The 21,868-nt window shown below is 45.5% G+C and overlaps 1 protein-coding gene and 1 long non-coding RNA gene across 3 annotated transcripts in view; one reads left to right on the forward strand and one right to left on the reverse strand.

The window, feature by feature from the left end:
- The window catches only part of LOC106750601 (teneurin-m), a 233,186-nt gene that overhangs the window by 122,057 nt on the left and 89,261 nt on the right, over positions 1-21,868 (reverse strand). The window lies entirely within an intron of this gene.
- The window catches only part of LOC106750603, a 76,286-nt gene that overhangs the window by 1,106 nt on the left and 53,312 nt on the right, over positions 1-21,868 (forward strand). The gene's annotated exons all lie outside the window — the stretch shown is intronic.

Genomic DNA, 21,868 nt, shown 5'->3' on the forward strand with positions numbered 1-21,868 from the left:
TGAAAAGCAACATAAATGTTATGTAAAAAATTAACAACACTGTTAATCTGTTATTAGTAACGTCAATCGACACTGCAGTATAAAATGTGTTATTTTAACACTTATACGCATTGAATATCTACATAACACAAAATGTTGAGATAATATAAACACAATAAATTAACGTACGAATATCTTTTCTAACATGAATGTTAACATAAGCATTTTAACAAGAACTGATTTTAATACGAATACAAAATGATTTTTCTGTGCAGATAATTTTGAAATTGATTATTCTTCAAGCATCAACATGTAGAAAATGATCGTAAATAAATATTTATAGCATGAAAAGATAAAGCTATATAATGTTATATTTCAAAATTCTCGATTGATTCTTCAAGTCGGATAGTTTGAATTTGCACAGTTAATATAGAATTAAAATTTCGACTCGAGCAGCATCTTATATGTCTAGGTATTTCATTGATTCTCCAAGTTCGACAACATTTCTAAGGTTAATATAAAACCAAAATTTCGACGAAAAGAAACTGTTTAGATCCGTTTAATCATGCTACATGTTGTACCGATTGTTTACATTTGTGTGATGGAAAAAAGGACTTATAAAAAGGACGTAATTCTATCGTTACCAATGTCAATGAGCGGAATTGGTAACAAGCGTCCTAAGTGGAAAAGTGAATCTATTGAATTTATTAAAGGCTATTTATGTTTTTATCGCTCGTGTGTCGGAATGTGTGCGTTGCGTGCCATTATCTACAAAGTGTTTATTACATCCGCAATTCCATTACCGAATTGCAATTTTATTGTCGTATCACGTCACGAGCCCGTGAAAATAACGTTTCTGGTGGCGTGTACGCTCGCCTCGGGGCGTACCGGAATTCGTACGGTCGAAAAGTTTCGTTAAAAGTCTCGTAAGCCATGATGGGATCATCCCTCCGTAATCACAGCTATTACCTTGAGCGCGCTTGTGTCAGAGTGCGTTGCACATGTACGAAACGATGCCCGGGGCAATCGATAATCCGAGGTGAGTAAAGGTGAAAAGGGGTAGGTGTGAAACGAGCGGTGAGGGTGAGTGGAAGGTTTTCACGGATAATGGGGGCGGTAGATTTTGTTCGCGTCAAGATGAGGGCGGATCGAACACCGAAGGAGCATCAACGTGACGTTCGAGTCGATCTCGTGCGATAACATTTTGCGTAATTCGATAACTGCTACGCCCTCCGGCCGTTTCGCTCCGATAGCGGAGCGAGATAACTGCTTAACATTTTATTAGCGATACGGACAGCTAAGTATCCGCGCAACGTTGTGTAAGACTACATTTCTTCGTGTGTATTCCGCGATAATATTGGCTCCGAGCGCTAAAAATCTAACACAAATCCAAGATAGACATTTGCGAACGTATACATAAAAATTATTTAAACGACAGATGAGTTAATAAGGAACTAGTTAGTATTGTAAAATTAAAAGTTGTTTGTTTATGTTTTTTGCACATGTAACGCGAGATAATGAAATTTGCATTTGTTAGGAAAAATATTTAAATGTTTGATTAATATATCACGCGCATATTTGTTAAAGTATTTAGCGTGTCATTACTAGAGCGCGCAGAATTTTAGGGATGCAGCTTACGCTTATCAGCATATTAGGTTACCTGGTTATTTGGGTGTCGGATTATGTAAATTTCCGTGTATTAGTATATGCGATCGATTAATTTACACGTATATTGTCACATTACGGCGGGCGTATGCGGCGAGTGAAGAGTCTCACGACCTAATGAAGTATACGATAACGCTCGCTAATTTGTTACACCGCCAATAGCGAATGGTAATAATTTGTAAAAAGTATAATTCTGCGTAAATTCGCGTAAATTTAAATGTTCATTAATTTTGCAAGAGTTCGCTCAGTCACGTTGCGTAAAATGGATGTATATATGTTCTCGTCCGAGGAGCTCGCTAGACTACGATACAGGGAAGTTTCCTTCGGAGCCGTTTCTTCTTCAACAATGGAATCAAATCGCCCGAGGAGTCGGGAGAAAAGGGTGCTACCCGGATAATGATATTCAGAGGTAGTGCAAACTTTTCGCATAAATGAAGACTAAGAGATGAATAACCTCGGCGGAATTAATGAGGAATTATCGGGAAAATAAAGAGGTAGAGTAGCGGAACACTTTAAATAAAAGACCTCGCAACCGATCGAACGGTATTAAATACGTGAACAAGAAAGTTCACGAGGAGAGCGGAAAGGGCACGGAACTCTTTTTGCAAATTAATGATCTTCATGGTATAAAATTAGATGATACGACCCGAGCAATGAGTATCCAATAAGAAATATAAGCTGTCGAGGCTTTCATGACACATGATTTGCTTCATAGTCTACTCATTTGATTTCATCGACGATTTTGACTTAGAAAGATTATTTTTTTAAGAACTCCGTTCGCAAAGATTTGCAACATTAGCGGCTGATTATCCACGAGTTAATGCAAAGTAAAATCTATCGCGCAACAATGATTTTCGGATGCTTGCTAATCTTACATCGTAAACAGAAAACGAATAACAAATCGATCAATGATTTTTTATTGTACTTACACTAGAGAGAGAGAGAGAGAGAGGAATTATAGATTCGGTTATACGACGAATTATAAATCCTCGGCGACCGCTTAATAGCTTCGAGAAACAACTCACCTGTAACAGAAAGAAGCGTCATCGTTAGATAAAATTATACGGAAGCCGCGCATCGTATCTGACGCTCTAATACAAAGCCAATAATGCAAACGATAATAGGAGATTTATGACGTAATCGACAGCGGTGGAGCTATCGTAACCGTTATAATGTGGCTTTGTGGGAATTACATTTCGACAAATGCATTCCAATCACGTGCGATCGACATGCGATGTTCTAGCGGAAGCAATCACGGTGTATAAGTTGCTTCAGAGAATTTAGCACGTTTCTCGCGCAGTTTTCCTCGCAGTCGCACGCGGGAACACGAAGTCACGGATTCAACGCTCGCGCGTAGCTTCGCATTGAAACTCGGCGCGTCAAATAATTTCGGGCATTGCGAAGCGCGCGCGCGCGTCGGCATTTCTTTTTCCCTTCGCCGATAACCTTTAATGAAAACCTCGTCGATGGATCGTAAGCGAATGACGTAACGCGATTTTAATATCCTCCTTTAATTAGGAACGAAACTATTAATTGCCACGAGGAGGAGCAAATTCATCTTTGCGCTCGAGCGAAACCGAAGGGTGGGGGATGGTGACTGACGGAGTATCGCGGTCGAGAGGGGTTGCATATTCCGGGGCCTGCGTCCCCGCAGCAGCCCTTGGCGTCGTTTCAATCCCCCTCAACCCTCTGCTAACCCCCAGCTGCCCCCCCCCCTCTTCCCCACCGTTATATCTCCACCGCCGCTTTCCTCACCCACTCTTCTCGGCCAATCTCCTACCTCGGTACTCCACCTCGCGGGCGCATATTGAAATATAATTAGGGGTGGTTTAATAAGCGACGGTCTGCGGCTTTCGCTAAGTCTCAACAGCGTAAGCAGCGGCCTGTTAACCGATACGTCGGCCGTGTTCTCGTCTAACGAGCTACGAGCTCCGGCTTTGCTGCGGTTGCATCGCGCCTCGGACGCAAGCCGACATGAAATGTGCAGCGCGCGGCCTGCATATGCACGCGCCACTGCATTCGACAGGCTTCCTCCCCCGACCGACTGTCCGGCCGGATACTACGCGAAAGCTGCCGCGCGGATGCGTCATACGTCTGGGGGCGATTTTATATCCGGCCGCGATACCCTTTCCGGGCGCGGGGTTATCTTTAAGAAAAATTGCACGGGGAGAAACGGCTATCGTGGACTTCGTAGAAACCGAGTGACGAGCGGTATTATAATGAAACTTCTTTTCGGTATGATAACGACACAAATGAACGTCTGTGCGATAAGCAAACCCGGCCGTTCGCGTGTGACTACTGTGTATTCACGATATTCGAGCAATTAGTTCGACGTGCACGTATTCGCGAGAATAGCTGACGTTATTGTTACTTCCTATCCAGCGCGATACGTCACTCACACGGTGAAGAATTTTATGTCAACGGTCAACTGAAATCTCCGTGTTACTTTAACAAGGTGAATATGTTGAAAAATAACATGTTAACAAGGTGAATATATTAATTTGATGCATATTTGTACACCTGACATATTCCCCATGTTAAAGTAATCAAAATTTCAACAGGCCGGTTTTCAACGCAAAACCTTTTTTTTTTAATATGCTTAATCAACTCATCTCGCCTATGTCAATCTTGCGCGAATGATGTATTGCAGCGTCGTGGAAAAACTATACCCGCTTTACCTAACGAACTCGGTCGCGCCACTTGACCTCACGATCCCCGCGCGGACACGAGTTTCACGTCGGTGACGGTAACGCGAGAAATCGACACACTCGAAATGATCACGACGGGAAATCGTTGCGCGTCTGCAAAGTCAGGCACTTCATTCTCGCGACAGAAGTTCCCTCTCGGTACGTATGTGGGTGCACGTACGCGTGTGTGCGCGGATCCGCGCGCGTTCACGCTCGGGCGAGGAAACTTCGCCGGCGTGCTCGTCGATCGTAAGAGCCATGAGTGACGCGTAATTACTCGCATCCGAATAGCAGACAACTGGGATTGAAGGGTACCGTGGCTCGGAGTGACAGAGCGTGTCAAAGTTAAGCGCACGGTAGAAAAAGATCGTGACACTAATTGCTCGAAAATATATAGGCTACCCTGGCACCGACTCGCGGAAAACTCTCGCGTTTTAGCAGGTCGCACGCGCGCGCTCGCGCTCGTTCGCGTATATGCGTAACGAGGTGAAAAAAAAAAGAAATAAAATAAAAACGGGATGACACACATGCTCGTGTAGAACCAGTTAAACGAATTAAATTACGTCATCGCCGCTGCGTAACATCGCCGTCGCCGCGAGAGAGTGTATTAAATCCGCGCGAAATGATATTTAACCGATGACAATCGCATCACGAATTTCATGCACATATATTCGCCCGTATTACAAAATGTTGCGTTTTCGTAACGTCGGCTTCGTGCGCGCGCGATCGATATTCGAGTGTTTGAACGTTACGGCTGATTTCTTCGAGCGAAACGTCCACGGTGCGATCCCGGCGTATTTACAAGTTCAATCGCGAGTCGTTCGAGCGGTCGCGCGATTATTAACAGATCGTTCCGATATAATGGCTGGATCCAGTCGAGAGAGAGGGAGAGAGAGGATCGCGCGTTGTGACACAATGCTTCGTTATCGCGAACAGGATTTTGCGAGCACGTAGCGACAGCTCGGCTGCGTCGGAACCCACCCGGCGAACTGGCGGACGTTTTCGCGAGGATTAATCGCCAAAACGGAAATCGTTTGGCGCTAACGCCAGAAACGAGCAGCTGCAGCCGTCTGGTACGGTCTGCTTACCTCGACACGCCGGAAGGTTACGACCTACGGCAAGGGGGTTGCTGCATAAACGCCACCGCGCCGCGTCGCACCGCGAAAGAGAAGTAAAAACGGCGAGACGGAGAGAAAGTCTCACCCCCCGTTGTCGTCGTCCTCGGGGGTCCGTTAAATAGCTTCCACCCCCGTGCGGCTACGCTATCGGCGAATTGCGTTTCTTGGACGTTGAGTCGCCCTCCACCAAAAAATTCATAACCCCGTACAAGTGAAGCTACGGCGAATGTAACCAACTGACGCAATCCGCGACCATCCAGAACATCTACGGACATTCTTCTGCGTTAGGTTGAACATTTGTTTTACTATTTGAGTTATAGTTAGAATCCGGGCGTTTTCATTCAATGAACGATGGAGTAAATGAGGAACGCGACATCCTTCTATGTGTTTTATGTTTCGTGTGCTTTGTGCATTCTCAAATGCATTCGGCAAATCCACGCAACCGTACTCGAACGATTCGGGTAAACATATCGCGACGACGAGCAATTATTCCACGGATAGTCGTGCATCTAGTAATTCACGACAGCATCGTGGACATGGTGCATATCCATTCCGACTTGCTTTACGTGTTAGTACCATCGACCTAAATCAGTTTATTACGCATGTAGTCTGCGCAGGGTCATCAATCGTCGATTAATCAACCGGAAATGGTCGATTTAATGCGTTAACGTTACGGCCGTGGATACGCGTTTCGCACGTATCGCCGTATCAGTGGCGTTAATTAATGTAATATAGGCGTCTATATTACCCAGCTACGAGGATGCCATTTGGTGCCAGTTTTTCGACCAACTAAATCAATTTCGTGGGTAAAACGCTTTATCAGCGACGTGGATGTTCCCTTCGTTGGAAATGCCGCCGGCCGGACGTTTCCGCGCGTCTGTTTTACACGAAAAATAATTAATCTCTCTCTTCCCCTTCATCCGTATCTATCTTTTCCTTTCTCTTTAAAAGTGATAATCGTTCATCGTTTATCGTTCGGACATGATAATCCTCTTTCTTTGTTGCGAGATATTTTTGTTTTCCATTACATAGCATTTTTTGCGCTCCGATTTGTACGACGAAAGGTAATTCGGCTTTGCTTGGTTTTACCAATGCTTGTGGCAGCAATTTTCCATCCCGTTTACTTGTTTATTTTATTTATTTCAACGATTATTTTACTTGCATTTTTGAACGTTAAACAGCGCTAAATGTTATAAACCAGAAATTTAATACATAAACTTACGAGTATTATCATTCGTATAAATTGTTTGAAAGAAACAATGCGCGATCGAATATCTGTAAAAATAAAACGAGAGAAGAAGAGAGATTTTATACGTTCGGATAAATATAGCAACTATCGATTCTTCTCTCCGAGCCCGTAACGTATGCACACGCGGAAATCTAGAGAGAAGATACATCAAATACGGAGAAATAATCTCTTTACACGTACGATATTAAATCCCGTCTATAAACGTCCTTTTAAAATAAAACCGACGGGAGTCTAAAACAGTCTCGAATCGCGCTGTCAGTATTATAATGTGCCGATCGGGATCATCGCCGATTACTCGGTTCTATTTTTGCTTATGGCTGCGAAACCCGGGCAAGACAATTCGGTTTTATCGTTTCTCAATGCAACGGCGACGAGGACGACGAGGACGACGTCAGTTCCCGGGCAATCGATTTGCGCGCGTGCTCACGGGATGCAAATAATCTCTCGGTGGCCGCGCTATCAACGGCCGCGAGTGGCGCCTCCGATAAGCAAGAAGTACTGGCCGGCGCATTTCATTTGCACGTTAATTAAAAATAAATTTAGCCTAGCCGCGGAGTAGAAGAAGAGTATATTGCACTCGATATCTCGCTCGGCGGGTATATGTACTTCGTTGGGAGAGGTCCAAGCGCCCGTAAGTACGAAGTAATGGAGAACGACGCGTTAAACGTTCGGATTGGAGCATCGCACTTTTCTCCATTCTCTTTTGGCACTCTTCGTCCCGACGCCGATGTCGATTTACAGACATTTACGATTCAGCATTGAACGATGTTATGAGAATGCATTTTGTACCTCATCGTGATTCGAGAAATTCTACATGTTCACTGCGATTTACATTCGTCCGTCTGGTCGATTTGAAATCTTTCGAACGCCTGCAAAATCGCGAGTCTTCGAGTTTAACGACTTATGTGCTTATCGTGGAAAAATGTTCACCTGCCACCGGCGGATTTTGAGAGAGAGGAAACTCATTTTTTTCAGACCTTGTCTGAAAAAAATATCCTTCTTGTACATAAAAATTCAGAAATCTGCCTTCATATAGACTCTATAATATTACAATTATTGTCTATCATTATAGGCAAATATTTACTTAGGGCGATAATCACCCGCAGAATGAAGTCATGCATACGTGACAGCGGTCGTCAAAATGTTCAAGTATGACGTCAACGTTTTCAGAGATGATAGAATATTTTTTATCTCTCTAATCTCGCGGTTGATACACCTATTCCGTCATATCCCACGTGTGTGTCACAGCACTAAATATGTAAGCTGTGTTCTTTCGCAGTATCCTGTATATACGGCGCGCTCCAACGATAACATCCTCTCGCGCGTCTCGCGACTTTGAGAATTCACCGACACGCGGGAAACTTTATCTCGCTCTGTATAATCAACTTATTTATTTTCTCCCATCCTGGAGTCTCCGAAAGGAGCAGATTGTGATCGCGATTAGTGTGCGGAGTTTGGTGGCGCGGAGATTTATCACGTGGAAGCGATTTAACTTCGCGATACTTTAACCCGTATGTATAGGCGATTTTTAACACGGAAAGTTTCTATCGAGCACCACGGGATATTTAGTGTGGCGATATGATATTTTTACACGGAACATACTCGTTATGTGTCGGATAAAAGTTGGCCGACGAGAAGGAAGGAGCCATAAAAGATAACGCGGTGATCGAGTAACTGACTAACTAATTAACCAGCCAACTCCCCCGGCGAACTATCCGATTAATACGTAGAAACTCGGATAAACTTTGTTACTGCGTGCAAGTTCCATAACAGCTGCGTTTATCAGCGAACTTGCAGACAGGCAGCGGTTTACATTCGTCTATTCCCTCAGCTAAGTATAAAACCGTAATTTATTCCGCTCGACGATGCGAGTTAAGTTTAGTTCGCACTAGCATAGGCCACATATTGGTAATAATAACGCTAAGTGATGAATTTGAACTATCTCTGTATATTAATTATGTGTATCGAAGACCGCTCAGTGATCGTGCCTTACCGAAAATATCCTCTGACATCCCAAATCACCGAATACAAAAACAATATTATTTGGTTGATGCAATCATAGCCGCGATGAAAGAATTAAATTTGAGACCGAATTAGGAGTGTGACTGATTGGTTATTTTCGTTCCAACAAAAAATATGGTTGGAACAGATGAAAAGTTAAACGTAAAGTGCCGTTTCTCGAGTCGATGAAAAAGCAGCGCGCAATGGTACGCCCTGAGGGAATGATTAAAATTAAAAAAGAAAAGAGAGAGAGAGAGAGGAAGGAAATGAAATACGTGTTCTTGTTGCGGAGAAATTGTAACATTAAGTTATTACATGTAGCGGAGCTAATCGCAAGGCTCGCAGCGGCTATGAATCACCGTTACTCCGTCCAAACTTTGACGGGGAAGTATCATCTGGCTCTTTCTAGGCGCCGTCCCGTTTCAGTTGCTTGCATCCGTGAATAGAAGCGAAAGATGCGTGCCTCGGCGTGTCTCCGACCAATTTACGGCGTTTTCGAGGTCGCGAGGAAACACCGAACGGTGGACGAATGCGCGAGGGTCTCGTCATCGTTCTCGTGAGAGGCTCGAGATGAAAGGAAACGGGCTGCAGGCTCTGGTGGTAGCCGGAAAAATAAAATGATGACGTATGACGACGCCGTGCGCCAGACGCATATCTATTAATAGAGGCGCCGCTTTGCGATCCTTCTCTCACTGGCCTTTTCCTTTCATTGCGTTCCCCCTTTGCCTAGGTTCGTCATATCGGTATAAAGTATGTCTGTATTTTGTATTCGCGTGAAAATATACGGAAAGGATGTACCGATTTAGTTTCCAGTTTTTAGCGAGTAGAACGTACCAAACGCCGCTGGTATTCGCGATGAACGTAGGGGAAAGTAGTGTCAGTTGAAACAGTCTAGTGGTGAAATCTGTGAGAGGAATAAATTATTATTATTATTATTCGAAAGCTTTATCGATATGTCATTTATGTAAACAGAAACTAGAGGGCATTGTCTCTCACACACTTGCCAATGCGAGTTTGATTATGAAAGAGGTTCATCAGTAACTTTCAGTCTCCGTCGAAAAATTCCTTCAACTCGAATCATAAGACTTTTCAACTGAGACAGTCTATTGCCTCAACGTAACGAAAATTACTACAATAACGTAAAAAATGATTGGAAGATACGAACACACACGCACAAAGTCAAGAAGACTGGTTACAATGAATTGAATATAAAAAGTAGCCTCATTCCAGCTGCACAGATCAGACATCGAAAATTTCCAATCACATTTTCAGGCACATTGTATCCGAAAATTCGTGCATCACGACTGTTGATGAATCGACAACGATGCTCCAAAGCAGCAGTAGTCGTGGTGCACAAATATCCGGAAATGATGAAATTTCCGATTGGAAATTTTCGATATCACTGTGCCTAGGAAAATAGGTCTGCATTAATGGAGTGTTCTACTGTACTTAGAATCTTTCAATAATAGACAATAGCGATCACAGCGACCCTTCGAGCAGAAAGAAAACTCGAAAATGGGCCACGAAAAGCGCGTTAGGAAATTCAACTCGAAGCAACAAGAGTAATAACACACATTTCACTTGGAAGGGATAGATCGTCGCTTCTGCGATAATATACACGTGTAATCGATACGTATGTGTGTCGCGATAATGGCAAGAAACTGTCGATACTTTTCAAGTATCGGGCGGAAGTGTCGATGCTAAAGTATCGGAGTATCGGAGACGAGACTATTGAGATGCATCAATAGTATTGAATATCGTTAGCGTTTCTCTACCACGGCCTCTTCGATACCGCCATTTTCGTACGTATGCGTCGACTCCTCACTGTCCGGACGGACACTCGCTGCGTCCGTCTCTGCTCCCTCTTATCAGTTAATTATCTTTCACCCGGATAACGGCTAATTACAGGCCGGAAACTAGATCGCGCTGCGAGCCTGGAGACCGGAAGTGTCGCGCTTATTGTCTGAAATTCGCGCGCGACCGACACGGGCTTTTCGGTACCTTTCGGCGGACAACACACAGAGAATCGGGACGTCCGATACAGCCGCCGGCTGTGAGCAGACGTGTAAACGCACAGAGCACTCGCCCGCTTTGCCGGCTATCGGGTTTGATGCGGTCACGTACACAGAAGTGGCGCAGATGTTGCGGAATTGTTCATCGATTGTTTTTACCCAGTTCCGCGCGCGCTTTACGAAGCGCTGATATTATTTATCGACCTAACGCGGCCTCGCGCGCGCACCCCCCTCGCGCTCCCCTTCTCCATGTCCCTTCTCCCTTCGAGCCTGAATTACGCTCCACTCTGTCTCCGGTTTTTGTTATCAATATTTAGTAATGACTCGCGCGCGAGAGAGAGCGTAGCAGATATTCTATTTCGCCGCGCCGTTACAACGGTGTAACTTTAATGTATGCAACGGTATTCGTTACAAATTGGAAAAAGTTACTCTTTCAAAAGCGCGAGAAATGGGATACCTTTATTATTCCCACTCCCGAGATCCGTGTATAACGTTTGGCAGTGTAATTAGCCTCATAATTAACCCGTTTTATTATGCTTAGAAAAAAAGATTACAATGGAACGAAACGCGAAAAAAACGCACGGTGGCTTATTGATTCTATAATTCGACTTGTGCGCGAAGCGATACAAAGGATTCGAACACTCGGTTAGTGAATCGATATGATAATAGGCGAAAAATACGATTTATTATTACTGATTTCTGACCACGCTTCATTCACGTACACACGCGTACGCGTGTCTTTAATTTCGGACGAAATAGCCCAGTTTTGCAGCTAGAATCGATGAGCTCGCACACTCGTGTATCATATGCATTAAACTTGACACAGAATAGAAGTTAATTATCGCGATCGCTATAGTTTGTAGTCAACCAACTGCTGCTGCAATAACCGATAAAAATGTAATTGTGCTTGCCCACGCGCAGCGTAGACACGTCGCGCAACTATTTTATTTCATTGAAGTACTAATTAATGCGTCTTAGTTGTGAGATAGTTAATTAGTCGCAATTCCAATCTCATGTTAGCATCTGAAATTGATCTTATAACTGCGAATCGAATATCACTTAGGCATATCTGATCGCTATGAAAAGTCAAGAACCAAGCTTGATTTTTTTATTTTTCAAGAATTTCTCTCTCTCTCTCTCTCTCTCCGCCCCCCCCCCCCTTTCTTCCTTCCCTTCCCCCATCTCTTTCCTTCTCTATTCCGTGCAAATACTTTAACTTTTTTTTCTAAGTAATAATATAATATAACGAGATTAAATCTGATTTCTTCGCCCGCGCGACCGCTCGACGGTATATTTTTGCCGCGCTGTTTAAGAATTAAGCTCCTAGAAAGACAGGCACGGAGTTGTGCGAATGACATTTTGTCAAAAGCAATCTCTTTCACGTAATTATGCACGTCATTCGTAAATTCCCAGCTTCAACTAGAGTTTCCGGTCACGAACAAACGAGCTAGCAAACGCTACGCGAACGGCCGTAATTAGTAGTGAAATTACGCGACATAAAGTGACCGTCGTCGTTGTGCCGTTGCCTTTATTAATAACGTGCAGGAGCTCTGGACGTAGGATAGATGTTCGCTCAGGCGATACAGGGAGTGATTAATGACATCCGTCGGTGCGATATTCGCGGGTTTCTCGATATCGTTGAAACGAGCTGATTAAAAAACCCTATCGTTTTCCTTCCGGTTTCTCACGTATAGATAAGACTTCCAATAATTGCGAATAGGGCCGCGATAATAGGCATATTTTTCCACGGAAGGAAGCGCGGAATAAAATTAATTACTTTATTTTATAATTTTTATTAGTAAAGTTGTGCTTTTAAAAGCGTAAATATTTAGAAACCAACATTCTGATTTTTAATCAAAACCATGCTAAAAATTAAACATTTTCACCGAATGTAACTAAATGCGTCATGAATGCGTCAAACAAAATGGATAACCACGGGCATCCATATTTACAAGTTATGCCATCTAACGCGATGTTCCATGGTCTTTATCCTCCGCTCCCTAGTCCGGCATTACAGACCGTCATGCAAGTTAATGAACCACCTCCCTCCCTTCGTGGTGTGACGTAATTGTTAAATGGTCTTTTAGAAATCTATCAAGTCCCCGCAAATTCAAGTCAAATTTGTATACAATAGCTTTTGTTACTCATATATTTAATATATATATATATATATTTTTGACAATGTGAATTTTATTGTATAGTATCTCGCTTTGTCCAAGTTTTTCGTGTTTTTCGCGAGGGACGAAGCGTCCCCGTCGGCTTTATTTCACTTTGGAATTAATAAGTCACGACGCCGCGGATATTCTTCTCGACGCAACCTCGCCCCCATTCTTTTACCGCCGTCGCAACGACGGAAGTTTCACTCGCGGCTCGCAGGACGTTCCGAGAGAACGCGGTGGTGGCAAGAGAATGGCGTGCCGGAACGGTGCGCTTTTATTGCCACTGGGCTCCATAATTGAACCGACATAAGTACTCTTTTTATATCATCGCTGCGAAATGATGGAAGAGGATTACGTCGATCCCGCGGGAGGGAAGCCTGACGTGGAGCGCGATGGTGAGGAGAAGGGAAGAAGGACAGCATCGTCGCGGAACGCGAACGAAAGAGACGGCGGTATCCGCGGACGGTGACGTGGACGGGAGAGGCGGAGGACGAAGGAAGGTGGGCGAGACGAACTTTCAGGTTTCTCTCGTCGACGTCTCGAAGCAAGGCCGAGCCGAGTCAGCAGGATGCTCCTGTGCGTCGTCCTTTTCCCCTGTAACTTCGGCGCCAATATCTTTTCGTCTTCCTTCGTCGCGCCGCCCGGCGTCGTAACGCTTCCTGCCACGGGCATGCCCGGCTGTAGCAAACGGAATCGTGGAACCGCGGAAAAGTGGTTCTCATGTCGCTGTCCCCCTCTCCTCACTCCTGTCTCTTCCTCTGTCTTTTCCTCTATTTCTCTCTCTCTCTCTCTCTCTCGGCCGGGCTCGCTCTCTTCGGCGGCTTAAGTGGTCTTACGGAATCCGAACTGCGGGAGAGCGGACGGAGCAAAAGTTTATTCGGCCCGTGGATCATAAAAGCCGGGCAAGAAATATCTGAAGATACCGGATCGACGAAGCGGCCGCGGACGCTGAATGGAGATGTCGTTGTAAAAGATGAGACCCGGTACTAAAAATTCGCCGCAGCACGCACTCGAGTTACATTTCCTTTCGTTTAGAATGGCTGGACGTTACAACGACACTTGATCGATTTACGATTGTCAATTGTTAACCGAGAGTCATTCGATGTTGGATCCCGTTACCGGTAAATTTGTAGAAGTGGAAGTTCCCTTTTACGGCGATACTAGCAGCGCGATTTAGCCGAGGGAATGTTGTTAAATATTTACATGATCGAAGTACGTAATGAAAAAAAAAAAAACGAAAATTGGAACAGTTCATAAAAATTAAACTACAATTCACCTTTGTGTTGCTATAAAGGGGAACGTGCCCGAATTCCGGGTAGTTTCCTAACTTCGGGTAGGCGCTTTCCTTGGCCCCTAAGATCGTTCTACGTTAGTCGCATGTTGAATAGTAACATCGACACTTTTAATTGGTTTTTCTTTTTTCTACAATTTTTGCGGCGCAATTTGTCGTTTTTTTCTCAACTCGTTCATACCGAAACTAAAACCGCGTTTTTCATCATAAATTTATCTTCAATATACGTTTTTCAATATACCGTGAAATTATTCAATAATATTGAGAGATGACTGCCCTCTCAATGGAAACGGGATAATCTCACTTTTTGGAAGAAATTTACCTCATGTCACTACGACTTTTTAACGCGAAGATATTGAACGGTGAGTCGTTTGACGGGGACTGAGGCCGATGATATTGCTGCTCGTCCTCGGAGAAAGAGGTGCGATTTCCGCGTCGCGAGCGTACTACAATGTATAACGCGCGCGGCTCCGACCTGCCTTTTCGGAACTGCGGGCGATGCCGCGCTACCACTGAAAAAATAAACGTCCGCAACCCGGCGAAAAATCGACGTACAGACGTGAAACAAACGCCATTTTTCTAGGCATTTCGCACCGTATGCATTTACGTTGGTCGCACGAGCTCTTGTCGCAACACGTGTTCTCGTATATCGGTTGTGACATGTGGTGTACGTGATATATCGTTGTACAAAGATGTCAAAGTACAAGCAATTTGTTTTAACAAGCAAATAGAGACCGTCTCGGAAGTTTTCGTCGTATAAAGTACGAAGTTCCATGAGTACTTTGGAAAATTTCGCGCCAAGATTTCCTGTGTGATCGATCATTGTTTGTCAAATAGTAAGCGCGTCGAAATCTTGGTTGACATTTATTGCAAGCAACGTCGAGCGCTCTGAAAAATTTATTGATTGGCGCATAGTGACGAATACTCGGTTAATAAGTGGCTGCTAAATCACCGTTCGTTTTTAATCCAGCTAGACCAGTTGTGGTTGCCTATAGTCGATATTGAATATCTGACATCTACTAATGGCCCGACGTGGAATGATCAATCGTAAAATCTTGTATGGCGTTTTGCATTTGCTCAGGAACGATACTGGGGCACGTCTTGTCGGTTTCCCTTAGACATCTCGAATAAAATCCCTCGGCTCTTCGTGATATACCTTAATTTATTCAGCGTGAGATATTTTCGTATTCGAGCGTAGCGACACTTTGAATGCCGTTATTGATTCAGTTCCTCGGGTGAATTGCGCTCGCTAAAAATTGGATCGTCCCGGGTTACGAGATCCCGGGGGATCGTTGCGTAGAATGCACGCGAGAATAATGAAAGCACATGGACGGTCTTGCAGAGACACGAGACACGAGCTTTTAATTAAGTTGATACGCGGTTAAGACCGACTTGATTATGAAAGTCAGCTTATTTTGTATACGCCAGGCATTATTATATCCTGCAGAATACAGACCCCTTTCGCATCAGCTTGAATCACGATTGTAGACTCGTACGGCAGATTTCGAAAAATAAGGAACGTCGACGCTGTAAACGGTGGTGGAGAGACTCTCGAGAACCCTTTATTAGATCGAAACGAGCACGATGGAAGGTAGCGGAAGGAAAGTCGCGGCTTGCGCCGTGAAGCGCGTCGAGCTGTAGTAATATTTTGTTTGAGGCCGCCTGCCGCTCTCCCGCGTGCGCGAGAGAGTCGAGAGCCGGGCTCGGTTGTCTTTCCCGCCGGAAATTAAAACCCTTTTTGTCGCGGGCACCCCGGCGAATGCTGCTGAGTTCCCGCTTTTTTCGCGTATTTTTAGGAGACCTCCGGCACTGCCGCCGTCCCTCTTTACCAATACTCGACAGCCCGAAGCCTCGCGCTTTACGTCAAGCCGCTCGAACGAACGAACGGTCGTCAGTAGGACTAATTAGTGGCTGACGCTTCCTGTCGCGGCGCAATATTTGTTACCTCGTTCTTTGATTTTCGGAGCATTTATGATCCAAGCGATTCTTCGTCATGGCGGTCCGACACGACAAAGAAATCGAGCTCGTAACGAGAGGGTCTCGTTGAGAACATCGAAAGAGGGAGAAAAACTGCGTAACGTAAAAAAGTTACCGTCGTATACGAAGCGAATGTACACATTATTTAAAATGCGCTCTTGACCGGATTCGGGATTAATTAAACGATGGGAACTGCAAGCTAGTCTTAACGCGAAATAAAATGAAGTTGTTAATTGTCATTTGCTGTTGACGGGATTAACTACGGTTTCATTCACGTGCATGTAGCCGATTGCTCTTGAATCTTCGCTTCGATTTACATTTCTTCCTTCGCCTTGACTCAATTTAATTTCAATTTTGACTCTACGTTATTGCATCGTTGCGGTTTGTTATCTTCGCAATTATCGTTTTCGCAAGCATCGTTTCGTTGTTGCGAGTTTCACAATTACTCTTCCGCATGTGTTGTCGCTTCGCTCTCGTGACAAGCATTCAGAAACTAGTTGGAGATACACGATCCTCTTCTCGATTGATCGGTCGACGGCCATTTTGTCGAGTGCTGGTATATTTTCGAGCGTACGCTCACGTTGAGAGACATACGATGGGAAGAGAAAGCAAAAAGCGACGTTTGCCAACACCGATGCGCTCCGCCGTAACGTGTGTTTGGAAGGAAAAGATAGACCGGATTCCGTGATAGCAAGACACACATTTGAAATTCAATTAGCCGCACTAACGCGACACGTTTTCATACTCCAGCCTTCGTGTCTATTTTGATTTAATTTCTAGCTAATGCTACATTATAATGCGTCGCGTCAATTTGACGTTACGATCCGTCGGCAAATCGTTCTTAATTATCAACTACTTCTTTGTTAATGCGTGTAAAAAAAGAATATGAAAAGACACTTCACACACGTTTCTCGCCACGTGACGCGCCATTTGGCTCTGTTTCAGTGTTCAATTAACGTGTACATACAATCGGTGCCACGTGTGCCACGTGGATTACGAAACCGTCATGCGACAGACATTTCGAGGCGTTTTCAAAACGTCTGCTTATACACGTTGCAGCTTGTGCTTTCTCGAAGGCACAGGTCTGTCCGGTCGGCCGTTGTTTCGCGTGCGTGCGTCTGTCAGTCTGGGTAATTAATAATTGGCACCGTGGCAACGCACCATGATTGCGTTGGGTTCGGGGGTTTGACATCACAGGAATAGTAACATGAATTTGGGCTTGGCAGGTCGATGTAAGACGTGGCATGCGGCAAATTAGACGTTTTGAGTACTCGACACACCGAATCGATCGAAAATCGAGCATGTTCTCGGCGAAGACTGAGGTTCTGACATCCTCGCGTTCAAGTTTACAAATTCTAGCAATAATCGATCAATTCCCGAATCCCGATTCGAATTTCTTTCCCTGGATTTATACGAGCAACCTCGCCGAGCTCCGGGAAAGCTGTTATTTCACTCGCGTCAGAAATCTCGGTCAATTTGCGTTTCTCAAAAACATCGACGACAAATTAACCGCATCGGTAAAAATCAATACGTACGATTTTCAAAAAAGGATGCAAAAGTCAACCGATATTAACCGATAAGTGAATCGCTCGCTTTAAGTTTATCGCTTATTCACACGTGTAAAATTAAAAAATAATACTGAAATAACTTTTCGAGAATTTTTATACATTGATATCTGTGAAATACAGCGAATAATATGCGATCGAGCAACGTAAATCACTAGACGCGCATGCAATACGCGAGCGACCGTCTTGGATATATCGGGCATCAGGTTATTAAGCCAGTCGGGTACTATCGCCGTACAAAGTAACCGCGATCCAATTATTTACGTGCGAGATCGATCTCTATCATCGAACCGCTGTTCCCGCCCTCTCTCTCTCTCTCTCTCTCTATCTCACGCGCGTTTCCTCCCTTCTATGTATGTGTGTGCGTCTCTCGTTCCATCGCACACACACACGCCGCTCGCGTAACCCTCAAGCATTAACCCGCGCCCGACCTAATCCCAACCTGCTATCGGTTGCTTAGGAAACTAACGGCAATGGTTTCCATCGACGCAATGGCGCTTGATGGATTTCAGTCCCGCCACTGCCGCCGCGCGCGGTGATAAACCGCCGGTTGACCCGCGCGCAGCCAATGCGAAGAGATTAAGGGGTGATTATATTATAATTTGGTTACCCTTAACTATAATCGATCGCCGTGTAGCGGCCCGCGGCCGAGCGGTTGGAGAAATTCGCCCATTTGCCGGAGGAAATGGCCTATAAGTGCCATCAACGGCGGCGGTCCGATAATTTATCGTACTTTATTGTTAAATCCGCTCGGAAAACAGCTCTGGTTGCGCGCGGGAAAAAAATATACCCGTCCGCTCCGTCCGAGTTTAATAAACGTTGTATTTAATAACGCGTTGACAAATATCTATTTTATCGTCGTTAGAATAAAAACAGATATCGCGTAGGAAATATCATGCTATCGGACCTGTGTATTGAATGGGCTCCGCTGACGTTTCGATTTGTAAAATATGATAAAAGAAGAAAAAGTTTCGCGAGAGAATAGCTCGCGAATCGTTCGCGTACTCTACCCAGAATTTGTCGCAGACATCTCACGGTGTTTCTCTTCAAAGAACTTTTAGCTTTCGGGTCCGCCCGCGAACCCGATACCGTATCGATTGCGTTGCACGTCCGCGCGCGTAATTTTACTCGATAATACGCGCTTTAAAATTACCACTCGACAATTAAGGCTAGATTTTAACGCGCGATGAAAAAGCAGACCCCGAGACGCGTATGATCATGGGTTTGTTTTTCCGTTCTTTCGCACGTATTAACTTCGTTACGTGACCCCCCACGTCCCTTTTTTCGTTCATCCCACGCGATATGGTCGGTAATCAGCATTACAGTCGCCGGTCTTTCTCGTCTTCCCGCGGCGCTATTGATTCCCGGGGTTCCGCCCCGCGTATCGGCGCAGTCGGTCCAACGAACGAACGGATGGACGGGCCGCAGTGTCAGTAGTTAATCGCACGAATCGTAATGCAAAGCTAATGCGGGGTCTCTCTTTGCGTAGAAAAGGTTCGTGTAATCAGGCAACCTCGCCAGGAGGATGGATGGATGCGCGACGTCCATATCGACTGCTCTTGCCCTCTTAACGTTATACAAAGCAAATGCAGATCAAAGAGGCCATTCATCGGCTGTCCGCAGCTATCCGTTGTATCGGCCACACGGCGATCCCACCCTCCGGCATCGGCGTTATTACTTCATCCCCTGGCGCGAAGTAATTCGTTTTCGCGGACTGGAACTTCCACCGACGCGGCGCCCACTTCACACGTGTACCTATCGTAAAGTGTAATCAGATCACGCTGACAGAGGTGACTTCGACGCGAGGGGAGGCTTCGCAGCGGGCAGCTCCCGCGATGTCGGGAAAAATTCGATTTTCCGATTATCAAATGTCGCGTTTGCGCGATCCTTGCCGATCGCGTGCCCGAACGTTCCCTCGAGGAGAATGACGTGAGTATCGTAGCCGTGGCGCAACGAATTACTTTCCCCGGGTATTAAACGATATTGCAATCCCCGTTGTGAACGTCGCGCAAAGTTAGCCCTGCGGGTGTAATCTAACCCCGTCTTACGGTAATACATTCGCCCCGGCGCCGTGTACCGTGCTGTAATCTTCGGCGATCGCTTATATTTCGCGAGTTACGCGGTGGCGTCGGCACATGCGTAGCCGCGGGCTCTATAATGCGATTATACGGTATTAATATCTGGCACGCGTAACGCGAATGATCGAACGGTGAGGCCGTTATATAATGCCGGGGAGAACGGTTGTCGGCGCTTACGGAGGACGAGGCCGCCGGTGGACGGAACGCGCGCACGTTGGGATGGAAATTGGATATTCGCGGACGCGTAGAAACTTTGCTTTTCAAAACTGATATCCTAATGCTTCGTTAGCGGACGTTGGCGACGTCGACGATTCTCCGAGCCGCGGCGGTGAGCAGAAAATTATTACCCCGATAGATTAACTCGATATCTCTATAAAATGGTGCGAATATTACGGTGCGCGTTGCCGGCGAACGTTGGGGACGCGAATATATCGTTCCCGCTTAATACGGAGTTTTGAGATTAACGTTATTACACAGCCGGGACCGTGTGTTTCATCCGGCGCGTAGCGCGAACTAGTTCGTTGCCGAGAGCGATTTTTGGAAATATCTGCGCGGCCGTGCTCGCAAATGGATCTCAATCGTGTTTGCGGAACATGGAGAACTCGACTTACGTTCGTTAAAATATCGCTTCGAACGCATAGAGAGCGCAATCGGTGCGCAATCACTTTCCGGACGAAGTCCACCCGCGGAAATTTCTCACGCTCTCGACTCCCCGCCGTGGATTCAGCGCGCATCACTTTTACCACGTCGTTGTTTTAATATTCGCGCGTTCTATACAGTTGGATATGTAATTTTGATCGGGCGGAATATCAGCGAAGCTGAAGTTACCGCCTCGGTAAGATACGCGAAATGTTTCGTACTTTCACACGTTAAACATACGATATATTATATTATGTTATAGTTCCGATTTTACTTATGTACATCTCGAGTACGCGAATATTATAATTTCGCGCAACTCAACTGAAGAGTCGTGTCGCTCTAAAGTCGACGAATTTGTAACTTGATCGCCGACGTGCATATTGAATTATTTCGGGAGAGTCGAAACAGGCACGTCGCGTAATGCGGAAATACCCGAGTATCGCCCGGGGTCATCACTACGGATATCTTAACACGTTCGCCACCAGGACTCTCCCCGCAACCACCTCGTATACTTTTCGACGTGAAACATATTTAATTTTATAGTATGAACATAGGAAAAAAAATGTCTACTCTGCACGTGCGACGTTGGTGATCTCTCGTGAGAGATCGCTGCGTCGCACACGTGTTGGTGGCGAATGTGTCAACCTTTTCACGACTGCGGAGTTGGCCGCCACTACGTGCATTATACGGCAAACAGAGCTCGCTCATAAATAAAACGGAGGTTGATCTTCACAATTTCGTTTCGATTTCACGTTTGCCGTTAGCAACAATTCTTACACACAGAAATTTTGCGAGCGGTCACCACAGTGCTCATTCATATACAGAGACAGTTTCACGGGTCATTATAACGGCGACATTCATCGCGATAGAGTTAACGAAGACCCGCACGGATCCGGATATAAATGGCGCATAAGAGCTGAATCTTATTCGAGCGATCGAAGTGTCTAAATGTGGAATTGGCGGAAATACGGTCGGTTTTTGCGACGCGCCTCGCTCTTTGACACCGTGACGCTCTTTTGCCCACCCTCCGGCTCCCCGTATCCTAATTAATCCCGGAAATCGATTTCGATTGCCTAGAATCTAGTAGCGTGATTACACCGCGGAACGTAATACCGTGGAAGTACCGTTCGGTAGTACAAATCGCTTCTCGACAAGCCGATATCGCATGACTCGGCCGGCCGAAGTAGGTCGTCGCGTTTCTGGCAGATAGGATCTTTTTGAGTGATAGACAGGCGCAAGGTGGAATATCGACCGACCGCGCGCTAACGTCAGAACGGTGGAAGAAAAGGAATTGGCGTTCAGAAGGGCGGAATTCTAGAGGGCGGCTCAGAAGCAGCGCCGGCCGCAGATCGATCTTTCGCTGCACGGAATAAACGCCCACACTCGCTCGCTCGCTCGCTCCGCGCATAGTGGATGCGGTTTCCGTCTAACTCGGGCCGCGTGCATCC

The sequence above is a fragment of the Dinoponera quadriceps genome, unplaced genomic scaffold (genome assembly GCF_001313825.1).
Source record: "Dinoponera quadriceps isolate SergipeBrazil2010 unplaced genomic scaffold, ASM131382v1 scaffold5050, whole genome shotgun sequence".
NCBI classification, from domain to species: domain Eukaryota; kingdom Metazoa; phylum Arthropoda; class Insecta; order Hymenoptera; family Formicidae; genus Dinoponera; species Dinoponera quadriceps.